The sequence below is a fragment of the Scomber japonicus genome, chromosome 9 (genome assembly GCF_027409825.1).
Source record: "Scomber japonicus isolate fScoJap1 chromosome 9, fScoJap1.pri, whole genome shotgun sequence".
In the NCBI taxonomy this organism is placed as follows: Eukaryota; Metazoa; Chordata; class Actinopteri; order Scombriformes; family Scombridae; genus Scomber; species Scomber japonicus.
In genome coordinates this window covers 9,050,390-9,069,067 of record NC_070586.1, presented here as the reverse complement: position 1 = coordinate 9,069,067, position 18,678 = coordinate 9,050,390, and the positions used below count along the sequence as shown (strand labels likewise).

Sequence of the window (18,678 nt, the reverse complement as noted above, 5' to 3'; positions counted from 1 at the left end):
CCCTTTTTTAAATATTTACATACTATATTTTATTATTGTTGTCATCAACACTCCTGTATTGTGTTGTGTAGGCTACTTGTTTTGTATCTGACATAATATGTAGCCTACAATTTCTGATGGATAAAGTTTTTTTAATATGCTAGTAGTTATCAGGTATTAACAGTTTAAATAAATGTTTTTCTTTGTTTGACATCCCTTGGGTACCTCTACATAGACCGCAAGCAGATGTGTAACTTTGTTGGCTAGACGTCTCATGGTAATCAGATGGAAATCACCAAACCCTGATTTGACCGGTTGTCAAACAAAAAAGTGTTCATTATGTAGGTATTTTGGTTAGTGGCATTGACAGGTGTTTCCTAATCACTGAACCAAAAACGAATGTATTTTTTCTCTATAATATTAAAGGAAAAACTAAACTAAAGTCTTTCTAAAAAAAAAACCCCAAAAAATCCCGTACACGCATGCGCTATCCTCCGTCAATCTTTTATTATAAGGAAGCCATCCTCATAATAAGCGATCTATGGCGAGGTCCGTTTCTGACACTTATGTTATAAAGCGACAACGATAGTCACAATAAGGATATATATATATAAAATTGAATGGAGAATTTGTGAGAATTTTCTCTGAGTAGTGCTTAAGTATATGTGGCTCGTTGGTCTAGGGGTATGATTCTCGCTTTGGGTGCGAGAGGTCCCGGGTTCAAATCCCGGACGAGCCCACTCTTTGGTTGACTTATGTATAAAGTATGTATCGTTTGACATTTAGAAAAAGTCGATCCTATTCAGTAATTCAGTTATTGCATTTAAGTTAAATTCTTACACTACAAATTATTAACTATTTTTACGGTGTATTTTGTTAAAGTTCCTTCCAGACATAAAAAAATCACCTTGTTTGTCTGACTAATGTGTGTTAAAAAAGATTTCTTCCATAAGTAGTCCTTATACTGCTGGACATCACACTTGCTTAATACTATCTGCTGCTTTACTTTGTACTTTGTGAGTAATCCAGTGTCAAAAATCACTCTTTTCATCCAAATTTGATGTTGAATAATATATTCAGTAGTTCACGAGCCAACCATTTTTGGACTCAGTACTTCTAACACTATTTTCTCAAATGCTATCATCTGCTTTACTGTGTATTTTTTGAGTAATTAAGTGTCAAAGTCTCTTCCAGACATCAAAAATCACAGTTTTTTGTCTAACTTTGATGTGGAATAAAAACCATTTCTTCCACCATTAGTCCATCAGACAAACATGTTTGAACTGAATACTTCTTAGATTACTTGATCAAATACAATCAACTGGTTTTACTGTGTACTTTTTGAGCAATCAAATGACAAAAATCACCACTTTCATCTAAATCTGATGAAGAATAATAACCATTTCTTCCATAATGAGCCTTAAAATCAAAATCCAAATGGTGGCTTGGCTTCAAACTGTCCCAATGCTATGTGATATAAAAAACATTTCTTCAATAAGTAGCTCATGACACTTGATACTGCTGAACCCAGTACTTATAAGACTACTCAAATACTATCAACTACTTTTACTGTGTACCTTTTGAGTAATTCAGTGTCAAATAATTCAGTGAATAATAACCATTTCTTTCATAAGGAGTTCATGAGCCTACCAACATACAGTACTTGAATAATGTATACTCATTTTCGAAGATATAACCTCTTAATTTATCTAATTTAGGCTGCTGAAGGCTCATATTAGTTGTAACTTTGACAAGGACTGTACATTTTCTTGTCAACTAGTGTGGACAGAAGTAAAAAAAAAAAATACCCCAAAACGATCAAAAACAGTTCAATGAACACATAAAAAGTTAAACTATCTTTTATTATTCACCTTTGAGTTGTTGTAGTATCCAAAGGCTACCTCAAGAGGGCGATGCATCCATTTCGAAAAACACCCCCATATCTTTCCTGTCCTAGGATAGCAACGGAACGTCCCGCCCACATTCCCACCTCTAATTGGCTGTACTTCTGTCAATCCTGCAATCTAACCAACCATACATTCGAAGGTGACGCGCATTAGCCAATCAGAGGCAAGCATGCGCAGAACATTCCATCACCATCCTAGGAAACACAAAAAAGAATCCTCCGACGTCACTAGCAACGCAGACGACACTACCTCCACCACGCTGCCACTTTTGCTGCTACTGCTGGTGCTGAATGGGAGGACAGCTGAAGAAGAAAAAAAAAAAACCTCACATCACATCCGTCTGTGAATGACCGACCGTGCCGGAGACATTTCCTTTAAGTGATTGAGATCTACTCTCCTGTCTGCCACAACCAAAGGGACGTTGTTGTGAAGAGGACTTGACGTTCAGCTTCATTTTCTGCATCACCAGGTAAGCTAACTGTGAAGGCTAATAAGAAGAAGCTGGCTATATTATACCTGCTGTTATACACTAGCTATGTCCTCTCTACACACCGGCTCAGTATTCACCACGAATGCATTCATTTATATGTGAGAGTTTATTATAATTGGTTAAATCTAACTAAAGAGGCGAGGTTTGATAATTGTAGCTAATGAAAGCTAATTCATGTTATACTTAAATGTTGCCACTACTTGATTCCCTCATTTAGGGGGAAATTTTTCCAGTGCAGTATTTTTGAAGCTTTTGTTTCGTTTTTGGATAAAAGAAAAATCACAATGAAAACTGAGAGGGAGCCTGTGTGTAAAACATGTGTCTAATAAATTGGAGCTTGTCAAATACAACATTAAATAAGAAAAGATAATATATGTTTGATAATTAGGTAATAGTTTTGCTATATTTTAAAGCAAAAAATATGCTTTCCTCTAGCTTCTCAAGTGTGATTAATTAATGATTTTCCTTTTCATTATGATCTGACATTTTATAGACATAATGATCAGATGAATTGATAGTGAAAGAGGCAAATGTTGAGTATGCAGAAAACAATTAAACACAATTTCAGGGGTGATAGGGTGTAAAATCATTGCATAGATCTGCTTCTAGCTTCTCAAGTGTGATTAGTTACTGATTTTATATTGGTTTGGTGGCTTATTTGCATATTTGTTAAATAAAAAAAGTCAGAGAGAAATAGCAGAATAGAATAAAACACACGTGCAGTCGAGGTAGAGAAACCCTACTATGGGTTTATCTTAAAACCCTCACCTATATAAGAGAGAAAACACAATGAAGATGCAAAGTAAAATATCAAAATAAACATAAATATCATTAACCTGATTAATATTACATACTAATATTTCAAAATAAAAGTAAAAATGATGGTAATAATCTGAATATCTTTGAGTTTTGGACTGCTACAAGACATATGAAGACATATTCCCTTTGACTGGGAGATTATAATGAGCATTTATCACCATTATCTGACATTTTATAGCAATAATCTGCAGATGAATTGATAATAAACATGTTTGTTAGAGGCAGCACTACAAATATTGCGTATGCAGCAAACAGTAGACACAGTTTCAGGCTTCACTGGTGTGAAATCATTGATGCAAGTCTTAAGATGTTATTTAATGATTAATGTGGTCTAGGAGCTCCAAATATTAAAGGTTAGTCATGTTTTAATATAGCTAGCCATGTAAAATGTTCAATATTGCATCTTGAGATGTTTCACAATGTAAATTCTTAACACCAGCATCTTTAAAATTGCGCCACGGTGAAGGACTTAACTACATCTGCTTCCTACTTGTGGCTCTCTGACCTCTAAGCTGATTTTTGGGTAAAAGTGAGGAGTTCAGCTAAAACAAAGACATGTCGAAACACTTTAATTTTATGTTGAATGGTCCTTTGTTGACCGCTAAGGATGAGTGGAGCTCATGGACAATGTGTTCGGTGAACCAACGTCGTGACCGCAGCCATCAGTCTTTCATTTAATGACAGTCTTTGGTTGATGATATCAGTCTGAAGACGGAGCGAAACAATAATTATGGATCTCAGGGGAGGAAGGTGCAGTTTAATCTGCTGTCTGCACCAGCAGCAGGTATATAAATTGGCCGAAGGATGAGACAGGTTAGTGTTGAAGTTGTGAGAGGACGAACCAGAGTCTGCTTTGAGCTGAGGAACATCTGCAGAGGGTCAGTTGCTGTTTTTGTGTCGGTGTTGTCGGCGGCGATGATGATGAAAGGTACCGTCTGATTTATGATGTTAGGTTTTTGTTTTACACACATTTTGGTAGAGATGTTAATTTATCAGGTTATCCTTGGACACCTGCCTGTTGGTACTGTGTCTTAAACTCCACTAAATACTTTACTATCAGTCAATTGATGAGGTTTTCAATGGTTTGCTCTTCTGATATATTTGGATAAATGGATAAAATGAAATCTTTCTGGACATCATAGTTGGCCCCCAAAAGGAAAACCAATCAGTCCTCAGTTAACCTGTCATATTTGAACAGGGCTGCAGCTAAATTGAATAGTTTTTCTAGTCTTTTGTTTTACACACATTTTGGTAGAGACGTTAATTTATCAGGTTATCATTGGACTCCTGCCTGTTGGTACTCCGTCTCTTAAACTCTACTAAATACTTTACTATCATGATACATTAACCAAAAGTCCATATTAACGAGGTTTTCAATGGTTTGCTCTTCTGAATATTTGGATAAATGGATAAATTGAAATGTTTCTGGACATCATAGTATGGCCTTCAAAAGGAAAACCAATCAGTCCTCAGTTAACCTGTCATATTTGAATAGGGCTGCAGCTAAATTGAATTTTTTTCTAGTCTATAAAATGTAAAAAAAATACTGAGGTCTTCAAATGTCTTTTGTTGTTTTGTTTAATCAACAGCCCAAAACTTAAATATAATCAATTTGCTATCCTATAAATTAAGAAAAACAGCAAATATTCACATTTAAGAAGCTAATACAAGATCATTTTTTGCCATTTTTGCCTAAAATCATAGTATAGCCCCCAAAAGGAAAACCAATAATCTATCATATTTGAATAAGGGCTGCAGCTAAAGACTTTTCATTATTGATTAATTAGACGATAATGCTTTAGATTAATTGATTTGTTGTTTGGTCTATAAAGTGTCAGAAAATACTGAGGTCTTAAAATGTCTTGTTTTGTGTAATAAACAGTCCAAAACTTCAATATACTCATTTTACTATCCTAAAAAAACTAAGAAAACCAGCAAATAATCACATTTAAGAAGCTAAAACAAGTAAATGGTCTAATAAGTATAGTTGGTTAGTATAACAAAGAAGTTTCAGATCATTTTTCTATTGATTGATTTATGGATGATAAGGATTGTGGTCAACACAGCCTACTTGGAGATTACTCTGTGGAGTAACTTAAGCTGTATTCATCAGTATGGAGCAACGTTTCTACAAGTGTTTGTTGTTAAGGACTCTTGTGTACGGCCACGTTGCTCGCCGATGACGCAATACACATTCTTCTCAGTGTTTGCATAATTTTACTACATCTACACGCGGCATTAATGACACCGCAAATACAGCAGTGAGCCAGCGAAGGCAGTGAAGGAGGAGGAGGAGGAGGAGGAGATAGATGGAAAGTAATTATGGATGTAAACATGAGAAAAATCAGCTTTTTAAATGGTTTATGATGTTTATTTTTAAATGTATGATGTAACACTGAGTATAAATGACACAAGGCAACTTTAATGAAAACATACAGGTAACACTTTGTCAGTTTTTAATACTACAGGTACTTTGAAGATATTAAACTTCTCTAGATAAATAAATATTGCTACTGTAGAGTGTCTGATAGCAAAATAACACAATACTTAGTTTTCTCTAGGGTTGGGTTTTGGATACTTGTACCAATCCAAGTGTCCTTAAAGTGATACTGATACCAATTGAGTTCTTCTTTTAATATCCTTTATCAGCTTTTATCCCATGTAACAGCTTTTAAAGGAAAATACACGTTTGTCACAACTTTATCTCATATTTTTTATAGTTTTGACCATCATTTCTATTGATTATTATAACATGGTACTTGCTGAACAGATTTTTCTGTGAGGTCTTAAAACAAACAGCCCCAAGTTAGTCAAACTAATTAAGAGGAGAAAATGAAGGTGAACAGTAAAATGATTACACATAATAGTAATAATCACATATTAAATACAGACCTTTTGGTTAAAGTTTCACCCTGGTTGCGAGGGTTGGGTATCGTTAAAAAAATGACGATACAAGTACTAATCCAAGTACCCTTAAAGTGATACAGACACAGACTGAGTACTTCATTAGATACCCATTAACACATTTAATACTCTGTCTTTTATCTGGTGTAACAGGTGTGTAGTGTAGACACACTTTAGAGCGTTTAGGAGGCATCTCAGCTGCTGAACTGCTAAGTGCGCTAACTCAAATTCACCACGACTTCACCACCACAGACGGGTCGTAGCTGCTGTGGAAGTGGGCCAATCACATGTGGCATTAAATCGAAGAATGCTTGCGTTGATTGGCTGCAAGCAAGTCCGTACAAATAGTCATATGTTCTAGGTCTGGGTGCAAAAAAGATCGATTGCAGGTATTGTTTGATACTACTTGGTATCAATTTATTTCGGTCGATACCTTGAAACATGGGTTGGGAACCTGGGGCACCACTGGTTCTTTTGCTGCACGGCCCGGGCTCTCGGAGGGATAAGCATCGGCCTAGAGGAAGGCTAAAACAACAGTCAATACTACTTAAATTAAAATGACACAGCTTCGTGGCAAATACGTAGGACTACCTGAGAAATTTAATCTCACTTTCCCCCTAATTTGACTCCGTAACCATAGCCTGCACAATATTGTTACAGTCGCGGCTCGTTGCCATGACAACATCAAACAAAATCACAAATTTCCCTCCATTTCCGTTGATGTGTGCGCTTGTTGTAGATAAGAAAAAAGTCAAAGGAAAAATAACGAAGAGAAAGTCCGCTACTTTCAGCCTGAGTGGACAGATGAGTTTGGGGTTTTCTTGACCCCTGCCTTAAAAATATAGAGAACTGATACCCAGCCCAAGTTTCCCCTGAATTGATTCAATGTCTAATTCATTTCAGGATTTGATCTAATGGGATTTGTTGAACTAAACCATCTTCTTTGGGTACTTAAGACTCCTTTAACCATAAAAGTTAGACAGCACCCTATCTTAAAAGCTACTTGGTCTACATGGCTGATACAGAAACTACAGGGTAAGGTTTGGTCGGCTCCATTGTAGAAAAATATTCCAAACTTTGACTTAAGGAGAGAGCAAACAACCCCAAATATTCCTAAATCATTCAATATCGAGATTACAGTCTTCCTCCTAAATAGCAGAGTACATTATGCTGCTGAACGCCATCAAATATAGTTAATATCTAGCAGAGCAGCCAGCAGGTGATCGCTGTGGCATCATTCTTCCTCTGTGGTATCGTTATCTCATCAACAATCAACGACACAATGAATCTCCATCGCTCTGACAGAAGTTGACACCTCCTCCCATCCGCAAATGTTTTCCCCTCAATTTAAGAGACGCGCTCCTCCCTCCCTCAGCGCCTGTCACCAGATTGTGCCCTCGCCGTAGTAAAAAGACCAGCTTACGTCCTGCAGAGTTTCCATCAGCACTCTTATTATCGGACGTGATTTTGCTTTGGTTGCGTTTAGTCTGCTGTGTCACATGATCGGTTTTATTTATATAGAGACACAAGTTATCTCACTGTTGATTTATACAGTCTACTTCAGGGGTGTCAAACATGCGGCCCGTGGGCCAGATACGGCCCGCCGAGGGGTGCGATCCGGCCCACTTGCCATCCTGTATTCTTTTCCTTCCTTCCATCTGTCCTTCCTCCCTACTTTCCTTTTTTTCCTTTCTTCATTCATTCGTTCCTTCCTTTCTTCCTTCTGTCCTGCCTTCCATCTGTCCTTCCTCCCTACCTTCCTTTTTTCCTTTCTTCATTCCTTCCTTCCTTCTGTCCTTCCTTACATCTGTCCTTCCTCCCTTTCTTCCTTCTGTTCTTCCTTCCTTCCTCCCTCCCTTCCTTCCTCCCTACCTTCCTTCTGTCTGTCCTTCACTGTCTGTCCTTCCTACCTTTCTTCCCTCCTTCCTTTTGTGTCTTTCCTTCCTTCCCTTCTTATTTCCTTCCGTCCTTCCTTCCTTCCTTCCTTCCATCTGTCCTTCCTCCCTTTCTTCCATCTGTCCTTCCGTCTTTCCTTCCTTCCTTCCTTCCTTCCATCTGTCCTTCCTTCCTTTCTTCCATCTGTCCTTCCTCCCTTTCTTCATGTCCTTCCTTCTTTCCTTCCTTCCTCCCATCTGCTCTTCCTACCTTTCTTCCTCCTTCCTTTTGCCTGTCTTTCCTTCCTTCCCTTCTTATTTCCTTCCTTCCTTCCTTCTTTCCCTCCATCTTTTTAATAATCCGGCCCACATGAGATCAAATTGGTCTGTATGTGGCCCTCGAACGAAAATGAGTTTGACACCTCTGGTCTACTTCAAACCATCTGAATATGTCACATAGAAAGAAACTTAATGGTAATGCCACAATGTTTCTGCTACTGAATTAAAAAATGGAAAATGACTTAATGACTGACCCAAATGTTGTATTTATAATCATTGCAAGACAATCTTTAATTTTTTAATTTCCAGTTATCATCAATTATCATCACACTGTTGTCTCATGTTATCGGCTGACTGCAGTGATGGAGTAATAAATTAATCAGCTGTCACTCCGAGGATAAAATTAACTTTTTGCATAATTAAAATACAGCTAAAATAATTTATTATTATGTGTTTAGTGTCATAAATGATATCTCTCTGTTTTAAAACCAGAGTGGAAATAGACAGCTTAGAACAATAAAATGTTTCTACTGACCTATAAAAATAGATAGTTCTCCTTTTGTTTTCCTCAAGTAGGTTTATTAAGTTTTCTTTTTTATTTATTTAGACACAGTAAACGCAATAATAAAAAGCTCCGCACAATATTGGTCTGGACAGTCATAGATGTAAGATAAACTGGTCAGTGACATTAAGGGTCGGCAAGAAGAGCAATTCAAAAATATCTTTATCTAAAATGGTCTGAAAAGGATGGATTGCAGGTATCTTTTGATGGGAAATGTTTCAATATGACTTGGTAGTGCTGGACAATTAATCCAAAAATAATCGAAACCGACATTTAGAAACTCTGATCGACTTAATCTTGCTCATGTCAGTTAATCGTGGTGTTCACTGTTGCCATGACAGCAAAGGTTGTATGTCTTTAAAGAAATCTGAAAACTTGTCTCCAGTGATTATTTTAACCCAAACCATGACACCCACAACCCTCCTGTTGTCCTCCAGTCAAGGGAGGAAGGGAGGAAGAAGGAAGAAAGGGAAGGAGGAAGGGGGAGGGAAGGAAGGAAGGAAGGGAGGAGGGAGGGAAGGAAGTGAGGAAAGGAAGGAGGGAGGGAGGAAGGAAAGGAGGAAGGGACGGAAGGAAGTGAGGAAAGGAAGAAGGGAGGTAGGAAGGAAGGAAGGAAGGAAGGAAGGAACAGTCAAAACAGACGAGGTCTAAAGATCCTCATGTGTGAGGGCAGCAGTGTAAAATACTAAACTAAAGAAACTGTGAAAATACATCATTGTTAATCAAGGGTGGAGATAATCCTTCATTAATCGTAATCGAGGTTAAAAGTTCAATTAATCGAGATTTTTGACATAATCACCGATATCAATCCCCTAGTGCAGGGGTGTCAAACATGCGGCCCGCGGGCCTTGGTTCGCCAAGGACTTGCCATCCTGTGTTCTTTTCCTTCCTTCCTACCTTCCCTTTTTCCTTCGTTCATTCGTTCCTTCTGTCCTTCCTTTCATCTGTCCTTCCTCCCTTTCTTCCTTCTGTTCTTCCTTTCTCTCTTCCTTCCTTCTGTCTGTCCGTCCTTCACTGTCGGTCTTTCCTACCTTTCTTCCCTCCTTCCTTTTGCCTGTCTTTCCTTCCTTCCCTTCTTATTTCCTTCCTTCGTTTCTTCTTTCCCTCCATCTTCTTAATGATCCGGCCCACATGAGATCAAATTGGTCTGTATGTGGCCCTTGAATGAAAATGAGTTTGACACCTCTGATCTAGTGTTTAGTGTTTTAAAACCAGAGTGTAAATAGAAAGCCTCTAACTATAAAACATTTCTCCTTTTTTTAATGTTTGTCCATGTCGGGATCCTGTAGGAACGATGACTCTTCACTTTCATCAGTTAGACCTGACGTTATTACCTCGCTAAGCCCCAAAATCCTTCCTCGTAGCTCACGTCTCCTGGTCAACAACCGGACTCTTGTTATGTTTACAGACGTCCGCCATTATCAAACATTCCCTGGTGAGCCAGCGCTTGGCAACGGCGGGCCAGGAAAGTGACTCGCTAGTACAGCAACACTTTTTCCATGCTGACAGTTAAACCTATTACGGCGTTGTGTAGCTCAGACGTTACGCATCATCACACACACACACACACACACTGGGATATGTGTGTGTGTGTGTGTGTGTGTGTGTGTGTGTGGGGAATGCTAACAATTTGTTTAGTTACATAATTCCTTGTCTGATTCAGTGTGCCGCCACTTAAATATGTAGTTCTTTCCACATATTGTCCACTAACCGGGTTGGTGGGTTAAACTGTTTGAATTTGGCAGCGTCACCGGTTGGTTAAAGCCTCCGCCCGCCCGCCCGCCCTCCCGCTCGCCTGTCCTGCTCCTGTTGGACGACATCATAGATTTTATTTCTGCTCGGTCAGCTGGTAAAAGTTGATGATGACAAGGGAAATTTCTCAGTAAGCGGTGTTTACACATGGCTGTTGGTGGTGTGTGTGTGTGTGTGTGTGTGTCAGTGTCAGTGAGTGAGGTGTGTGTGTGAAATTTGACAGTGGGTGCTGCTGATAATACCGTTGCTATGGTAGCCTGGGTGAAGACTAATCAACACATTCACAATCAGATTCCCTGTTGACAGAGGTGACGCTGATGATGATGAGGGGTATTTTTGGGTATGAGGCTGTAAACAACTGTTATTATTATTTTCATTATTGATTAATTGATTAGTTGTTTACTCTCCATTAACTTCTATTAAGTGGTCGTTACTCTTACTGGGGTCCACTCAAAAACAACAACAATGATAAATAATAATAAATAAACTCACAGTGTCACTTAGAGCCTGACCCATGAGGGGTGTGATCCGGCCCACTTGCCATCCAGTGCTCTTTTCCTTCCTTCCATCTGTCGTTCCTACCTTCCTTTTTTCATTTCTTCTGTCCTTCCTTCCTTTCTTCCATCTGTCCTTCCTTCCTTCCTTCCATCTGTCCTTCCTACCTTCCTTTTTTCATTTCTTCTGTCCTTCCTTCCTTTCTTCCTTCTGTCCTTCCATCTGTCCTTCCTTCCTTTCTTCCTTCTGTCCTTCCTTCCTTCTGTCCTTCCTTCCATCTGTCCTTCCTTCCTTTCTTCCTTCTGTCCTTCCTTCCTTTCTTCCTTCTGTCCTTCCTTCCATCGGCCAGTAATATCAGCTGATATAACAGTCGGGCTTTAGTACCAGTAAAATAAAAAAGGTAAAACAAGCCAAAATGAAGATTAGTAAATAATTCTGCAGATGAAACAATAAAAAAATAGAAAGCAGTAACAACATTTTCACAAATACTCAACAACAAAAAGAAAAATGTTCCAAAACAATAAAAAAGACCAAAATAACATCTGTTTGAGATTCATCAGCTTTTATTTTGATAAGTTTTTAAAAGGAGATCTTCTTTCTGTCCGTCTCATGTTTCCTTCCTTCCTTCCTTCCTTTTTCTTTCCTCCCCCTACCTTCCTCCCTTCCTTCTTTCCTTTCCTCCCTTCCTTCCTTCCTTCCTCCTTTCCTTCTTTCTTCCTTCCTTCCTTTCTCCCTCCCTTCCTTCTTCCTTCCGTCCTCCTTTCCTTCTTTCTTCCTTCCTTCCTTTCTCCCTCCCTTCCTTCTTCCTTCTGTCCTTCCTTCCTTCCTTCCTCCCTTCCTTCCTCCCTTCCTCCTTCTTTTGTCCCCCACCTTCCTCCCTCCCTTCCTTCCTTCCTTCCTTCCTTCCTTCCTTCCTTCCTTCCTTCCTTCCTTCCTTCCTCTGTCCTTCCTTCCTTCCTCCCTTCCTTTTTCTTTCCTCCCCCTACCTTCCTCCCTTCCTTCTTTCCTTTCCTCCCTTCCTCCCTCCCTCCCTCCCTCCCTCCTTCCTTTCCTTCTTCCTTCCTTCCTTCCTCCTTTCCTTCTTTCTTCCTCCCTTCCTTTCTCCCTCCTTTCCTTCTTCCTTCCTTCCTCCCTCCTTTCCTACTTTGTGTCTGTCTCATGTTGATGGTTAGAGTATTACAAAGAAGCTCTATAAAGAGAGAACAGCAGATGGCCAGAGCTAATTTGATGAGAGCTATGCTCAATGACAGAGACCAGTACATACTGGTTTATCCACTAAACCAGTGTGGCGTATTATTCCAAACTGGCGTCGTCAAGATTCAACATCACTTTGTTGTCATTGTGTGAAATATTCAACCAAACTCAGTCCAAGGTCTAAACACAGAACTCAAGATATAAACATGAAGAAAGGTTTATCATAGCAACATGTGATTAACCCTCCTGTCGTCCTCTCGGGTCAAATTGACCCCGTCTGTTCTTTCCTTCTTTCTTTCTTTCTTTCTTTCTTTCTTTCTTTCTTTCTTTCTTTCTTCCTCCTCTCCTTCCTCTCTTCCTTCCTTCCTCATTCCTTCTGTCCTTTCCTCCATTCCTTCCTTTCCTTCCTCCCTTTCTTCTCTCCTTACTTCCTTCTTCTTTTTCTCCCTCCTTACTCTTTTCCTTCCTTCCTTTCTTCCTAATATAAAACTTGTCCAAATAACCTTCTTAACTTCCTTCCATCCTCTTTTCCTCTGTCCATCCCTCCTTACTCCTTTCCTTCCTTTCTTCCTTCCTTCCTTCCTTCCTTCCTTCCTTCCTTCCTCCTGTCCTTCCTTCCTTCTGTTGTCTTCCTGTTGACAGTGCAACTTTTGTCTCCCGGGTCAAAGTTGACTGTTTATAAAGCATAAATTATCTACGTTAGACCTTTTTAGCCAACTTCATTCCAACTTAGCACCACACAGTATTTTAGAAATGATGGTCAGTAGATGAAATTATACCTCATATTTGAGTTAACGCCTGTTGTCCTTCTGCGGCAAAACTGACACGAGGAAAAACAGGAGGTTTTGATTTATGAGCTCATGTTGGAAGTTTGAATCTGAAATATTAACTCCAGCTGTAGATGAGTAAAGAAGCTGCAGCTAGACGAGGACTTGTTCATTCTCCGTCATTTACGATGATGTTGTGCCGAATACATGACTCACTATGTTTATACAGTTAAAGCATTTCATCAGTACTGGTAGGAATGATGAGGTTTGCAAAAGAGTGGGGAATGGGAATGGGAATTATGGGAATATATGGGAATTTATGGCAATTAACAGGAATTTATGGGTATTAACAGGAATTTATGGGTATTAACAGGACTTTATGGGAATTAACAGGAATTAACTGGAAATTTTGAGTAATTTAAATGAAATTATACCTCATTTTTGATCCAAAGTTGACCTGAAGACAACAGGAGTATTAAAAATGACTCCAAATTTATAATCAATCACCAGTATAATAGCTCGGTCAGCTGATAAAAGTTGATGATGACAAGGGAGATTTCTCAGTAAGCGGTGTTTACACATGGCTGTTGGTGGCATGAGTGTGTGTTTGGTCATCATGTTTCTACAGTTAAGCATTTCATCATTACTGGGAGGAATGATTGAGGTTGCAAAAGAGCGGAAAAATATCTGATACATTTCCGGAAACTTTCCATGGGAAGTTAAACTGGGGAAATTGGAAACTTTCTGTGGGAATTATGGGAATTAACAGGAATTAACTGGAAATTTGGAGTAATTTAAATGAAGTTATACCTCATTTTTGATCCAAATTGACCTGAAGACAACAGGAGTATTAAAAATGACTCCAAATGAATCAATCACCAGTATAGTTGCTTAATAATTTTCGATAATCAACTAATAGCAGCTCTGTTTTTGTGTGTCCAGTACTTCGCTTGTGGTTCATAATCTCATATAAAAATCCCCAATTGTTGCAAAAGCCTGCGTGAAAAGCACCTTTAATTATTATTTTTTTATTTGCCCAATTCATACAGATCATTAAACACATTGAATATGAAACATTAGTAAAGACACATTTGTTTAGAGGCTGTAATGTGATTTAATATTACCACATAGTATCTGACATATGGTCAATTTAGCCTCACTTAGATTAAATTATACCTCATGTTTTAAGTCAGCAAGGGTTAAAAATGACTCAATCATCAGGATAAAACCATTAATCACCTAATCATTGCAGCTGTATGTGTGTGTGGTCAGTGCTTTCTCTTCTTGTGGCTGGTTTGTGGTTTATAATCCGACAGAAAAAGAGTGAAATAGAAGACAGCGCAGGACAAAAGGATAAATGTCTGAGATGGATCTGAGCAGAGTAGATTCAGCTGCATGCCTTTGGGATTTGGGAGTCTAGCAGACTGTGACTAAACAGTTTCTCGTCCTGCTCTTCCTTTTCCTCTCATACTGCGCCCGCCGGCTCTCTAGCAACGAAAAAAAGAAAAAGAGAAGAAGCTCATATTTAACGTTGTGGCAGAGGCCTTCACCGTCCTGGTTGAAGGACTTTATGTCTCTGCCGCCGTAGACTCTGTCGCTCTGTTCCCACCAACCTTTATCTCCACATTTCAAATAAGCCTTGGACCCCTTTTAACACACACACACACACACACACACACACACACACACACACACACACTAGGAGAACGGGCACACTGACTCTGTTTGCGAGCCGCTCTGACCTGACACGCTGACATTTAACAGTAGTTTCTGCCGTGTTTTGATTTGGACTGGACCAAAACGGCATCTGCTCCTTCAGTGTTTAGTCCTGTACACACTGTCTCCTGTCTCCTCTCTCCTGTCTCCTCTCTCTCCTCTCCTCTCTTCTCTCCTGTCTCCTGTCTCCTCTCTCCTCTCTCCTCTCTCCTCTCTCCTCTCTTCTGTCTCCTGTCTCCTCTCTCCTCTCTCCTCTCTCTCCTCTCTCTCTCCTCTCTCTCCTCTCTCTCCTCTCTCCTGTCTCTTCTCTCCTCTGTCTCCTCTCTCTTCTCTCCTCTCTCCTCTCTCCTCTCTCTTCTCTCTTCTCTCCTCTCTCCTCTCTCCTCTCTCTCCTCTCTTCTCTCCTCTCTCTTCTCTCCTCTGTCTCCTCTCTTCTCTCCTCTCTCTCCTCTCTCTCCTCTCTCCTCTCTCTTCTCTTCTCTCTCCTGTCTCCTGTCTCCTCTCTCTTCTCTCCTCTCTCCTCTCTCCTCTCTCTTCTCTCCTGTCTCCTCTCTCCTCTCTCCTGCCTCCTCTCTCCTCTCTCTTCTCTCCTCTCTCCTCTCTCTTCTCTCTTCTCTCTCTCTCTCCTCTCTCCTCTCCTCTTTCCTCTCTCCTGTCTCCTCTCTCCTGTCTTCTCTCCTCTCTCCTCTCTCTCTCTCTCTCTCTCTCTCTCTCTCTCTCTCTCTCTCTCTCTCTCTCTCTCTCTCTCTCTCTCTCTCTCTCCTCTTTACTCTCTCCTGTCTCCTCTCTCCTCTCTCCTCTCTCTCCTGTCTCCTGTCTCCTCTCTCCTGTCTCCTCTCTCTCTTCTCTCCTCTCTCCTGTCTCCTCTCTCTCTCTCCTCTCTCCTGTCTCCTCTCTCCTCTCTCTCTCTCTTCTCTCCTCTCTCTCTCTCTTCTCTCTTCTCTTCTCCTCTCTCTTGTCTCCTCTCTCCTCTTCTCTCCTCTCTCTCTCTCTTCTCTCTTCTCTTCTCCTCTCTCTTGTCTCCTCTCTCCTCTTCTCTCCTCTCTCTCTCTCTCTCTCTCTCTCTCCTCTCTCTTCTCTCCTGTCTCCTCTCTCTCTCTCTCTCTCTCTCTCTCTCCTCTCCTCTCCTCTCTCCTGTCTCCTCTCTCCTCTCTCTTCTCTCCTCTCCTCTCTCCTGTCTCCTCTCTCCTGTCTCGTCTCCTCTCTCTCCCCTCTCCTGTCTCCTCTCTTCTCTCTCTCCTCTCTCTCTTCTCTCTTCTCTCCTCTCTCTCCTCTCTCCTCTCTCCTGTCTCTTCTCTCCTCTCTCTCAATCAAAGCAACAAAGAAAGAAGAGAGCTTATTTAAAGAGGAGCTGCTTGACTTCATGTTTATATTTAGCATCTGTATCAAGTTATTATCACGCAGCCGAGGAAGCAAAGTGACAGGCAGCAGATTAACAGCTACTATTCTTCACTTGGTTGTTTGGATGGGTTCAAGAATAGAGTCGACTGAGGCTGATATGGACGGTATGAGAATGTAAATAAACACACTTGACATAAACACTTTTAATAAGAATCACATAAATTTGGTCATTAACCCTTTCTTGTGGCCTGTGGGAAGAAACTGTTGCACTCTCTGGCTGTCTTTGCTTTAATGGAGCGATATCTTTTACCAGCAGACAGAAGGTCAAACAGTCCTTGAGCTTGGATGGTGACAGTCCTTCACAGTGCAGAGAGCTTTGTTCCTGCGTCTGTCCTCGTAGATGTGATGAAAGGAGAGGGGAGCGAAACCCTCGGCCGTCCTCACCACATGCTCTTAAGTTTTTCTATCAGAGGCACTGCAGCCGCCGGACCAGGAAGTGATGCAGCTCAGCAGGATGTTACATTATTAGTAGCATTAATACATAACATTAGTTTCAAGATGAATTAAAAGTCAAGCTAAACAACAACTGATACAACAAAATGAGCGAAATCAACCACCTACTACAAAATTGGTTTTAATGGAAGACATTTAATTGATTATTGGCAGTTGATCAGCAGTTTTAAAAAGAGATATAATAGAACAGTGGTAGATTAAGTCAGGTTTGTTGACGTAATGATGGCGAGGGTTGAAATCATGTGATGTTCCTGCTTGAGGTCAATGGTGCTGTAAATGCGGTGTGTGTGTGTGTGTGAAAACAAATGAAGGCACATGTTATTCCAGGGCAGGTTGTCTTCATTATTTTACCCGTGTGTGTGTGTTTGCTGCTTCTGCCTTTTGTCAAACATGTCCTCTCACAAACACACACACACACACACACACACACACACACACACACACACACACACACACACACACACACACATACACTCTGTGCTCTCTCTCTAATGAAAAATAAATGTAGAGGAGGCGAGGTGTCACTTTACCTCTGGCTGTGTTCCCGGGTGTTAGATGGAGGAGAGCAGACCTTATTGTTGTACATTTATCCACTTCACAAACTCTCGACCAACGCTACAAACGCTAGAAAAAGAAAACCTTATATGATCGAGGTTTACATGTTATTGTGTTATTGAGGGCTGCAACTAAATATTTTTCATTTTTGAATTAATCAGGTGATTTAATTGAGTAGTTGTTGGTCAGAAAATGGTGAAAAATGTCAATCACAGTTGTCCTCCTGGGTCAAATTGACCCCGTCTGTTTTGACTGTTCCTTCTGTCCTTCTTTCCGTCCTTCTTTCCTTCCCTCCTTCCTTCCTTTCCCTCCTTCCTTCCTTCCTTTCTTCCTTCTGTCCTTCTTTCCGTCCTTCTTTCCTCCCCTCCTTCCTTCCTTTTCTTCCTTCCTTTCCTTCCTTCCTTCCTTCCTTCCTTCCTTCCTTCCCTCCTATCTTCCTTCCTTCTTTCCTTCCTTTCCTTCTTCCTCCCTCCATCTCTCCTTTCCTTCCTTCTTCCTCCCTTCCATCCTTCCTTCCTTTTTCCTCCTTCCTTTCCTTCCTTCTTCCTCCCTTCCTCCCTCCTTTCCCTCCTTTCCTTCCTTCCTTCTGTCCTTCTTTCTTTCCTTCCTTTCCTCCCTCCCTCCTTCTCTTTCTCCCCCCCTCCTCCCTTCCTACCCTCCCTTTCCTTCCCTCCCTCCTATCTTCCTTCCTTCCACCCTTCCCTCCTTCCTCACTCCATCTCTCCTTTCCTTCCTTCCCTCCCTCCTATCTTCTTTCCTTCCTTCCCTCCTGCCTCCTTCCTTCCTTCCTTCCTCCCTGCTTTCCCTCCTTTCCTTCCTTCCTTCTCCCTTCCTTCCTTGACTCGAGGACAACAGGAGGGTTAAAGACCAAAGTGTGACTTCTAATGTTTGATATATTCAGTTTACTGTCATAGAAACTAGGAAATATTCACAATAACCTTTAAAGCAAGAAACTTTTTTCTTCTTTTTGTCTTTTTAATGACTCAAAACAATAGTAGTAATGATACGCTATATACCTTCACCTGCTTTTATGTACATATTCTGTTTATACATAAGATTATCGGCGGATATGTTGATTTTTCAAACTCCCTAATATCAGTATCAGCCCCAAAAATCCAGTTAGGCCACTCGAGCCTTAGTTTGAGCATTAGCATCCATCTCAAGCTTCAACCTGCGTAGCACTAATCACACCCAGCCTGTAGCAAGGAGGGCAAAGTTCAGAGCTGCAACTGTTCAGGATTATATAACAGAGAAATGTCGTGGAAAGAAATAATGAAATAAAAGAAATCGAGCTAAAGAAGCTTATAAGAGAGTTTTTTATTCTGTTTTCTGCACCTTGTATTTCCCCTTTCCTTTCCTACAGTTTGAAAAGAAGTTCTCATTAGAGCGAAGAGAGAAGAAAAGTTAGTGAGGGGAAATATAAAAATTCAATGTCTCTGTCTGTGTGCCTCCTCAGCTTGAAGAGAGATGAAGGAGGAAGAATTAGAAAGTAAGAGAAAGCAGACAGGGTGACTTTTTTTTTTTTTTTTAA

The 18,678-nt window shown here is 40.3% G+C and overlaps 1 protein-coding gene and 1 non-coding gene across 2 annotated transcripts in view; both read left to right on the top strand.

Moving 5' to 3' along the window:
- Positions 1–646: 646 nt before the first annotated feature.
- trnap-ugg (transfer RNA proline (anticodon UGG)) lies at positions 647–718 on the top strand. The gene has a single exon. It is a non-coding gene; the product is annotated as a tRNA-Pro (tRNA).
- Positions 719–2,200: 1,482 nt separating this feature from the next.
- The window catches only part of slc39a14 (solute carrier family 39 member 14), a 52,428-nt gene continuing 35,950 nt past the window's right edge, over positions 2,201–18,678 (top strand). The window contains exon 1 of the mRNA XM_053324947.1: positions 2,201–2,355. The gene's annotated coding sequence lies outside the window, so the exon portion shown is untranslated. The remainder of the gene's footprint in view (positions 2,356–18,678) is intronic.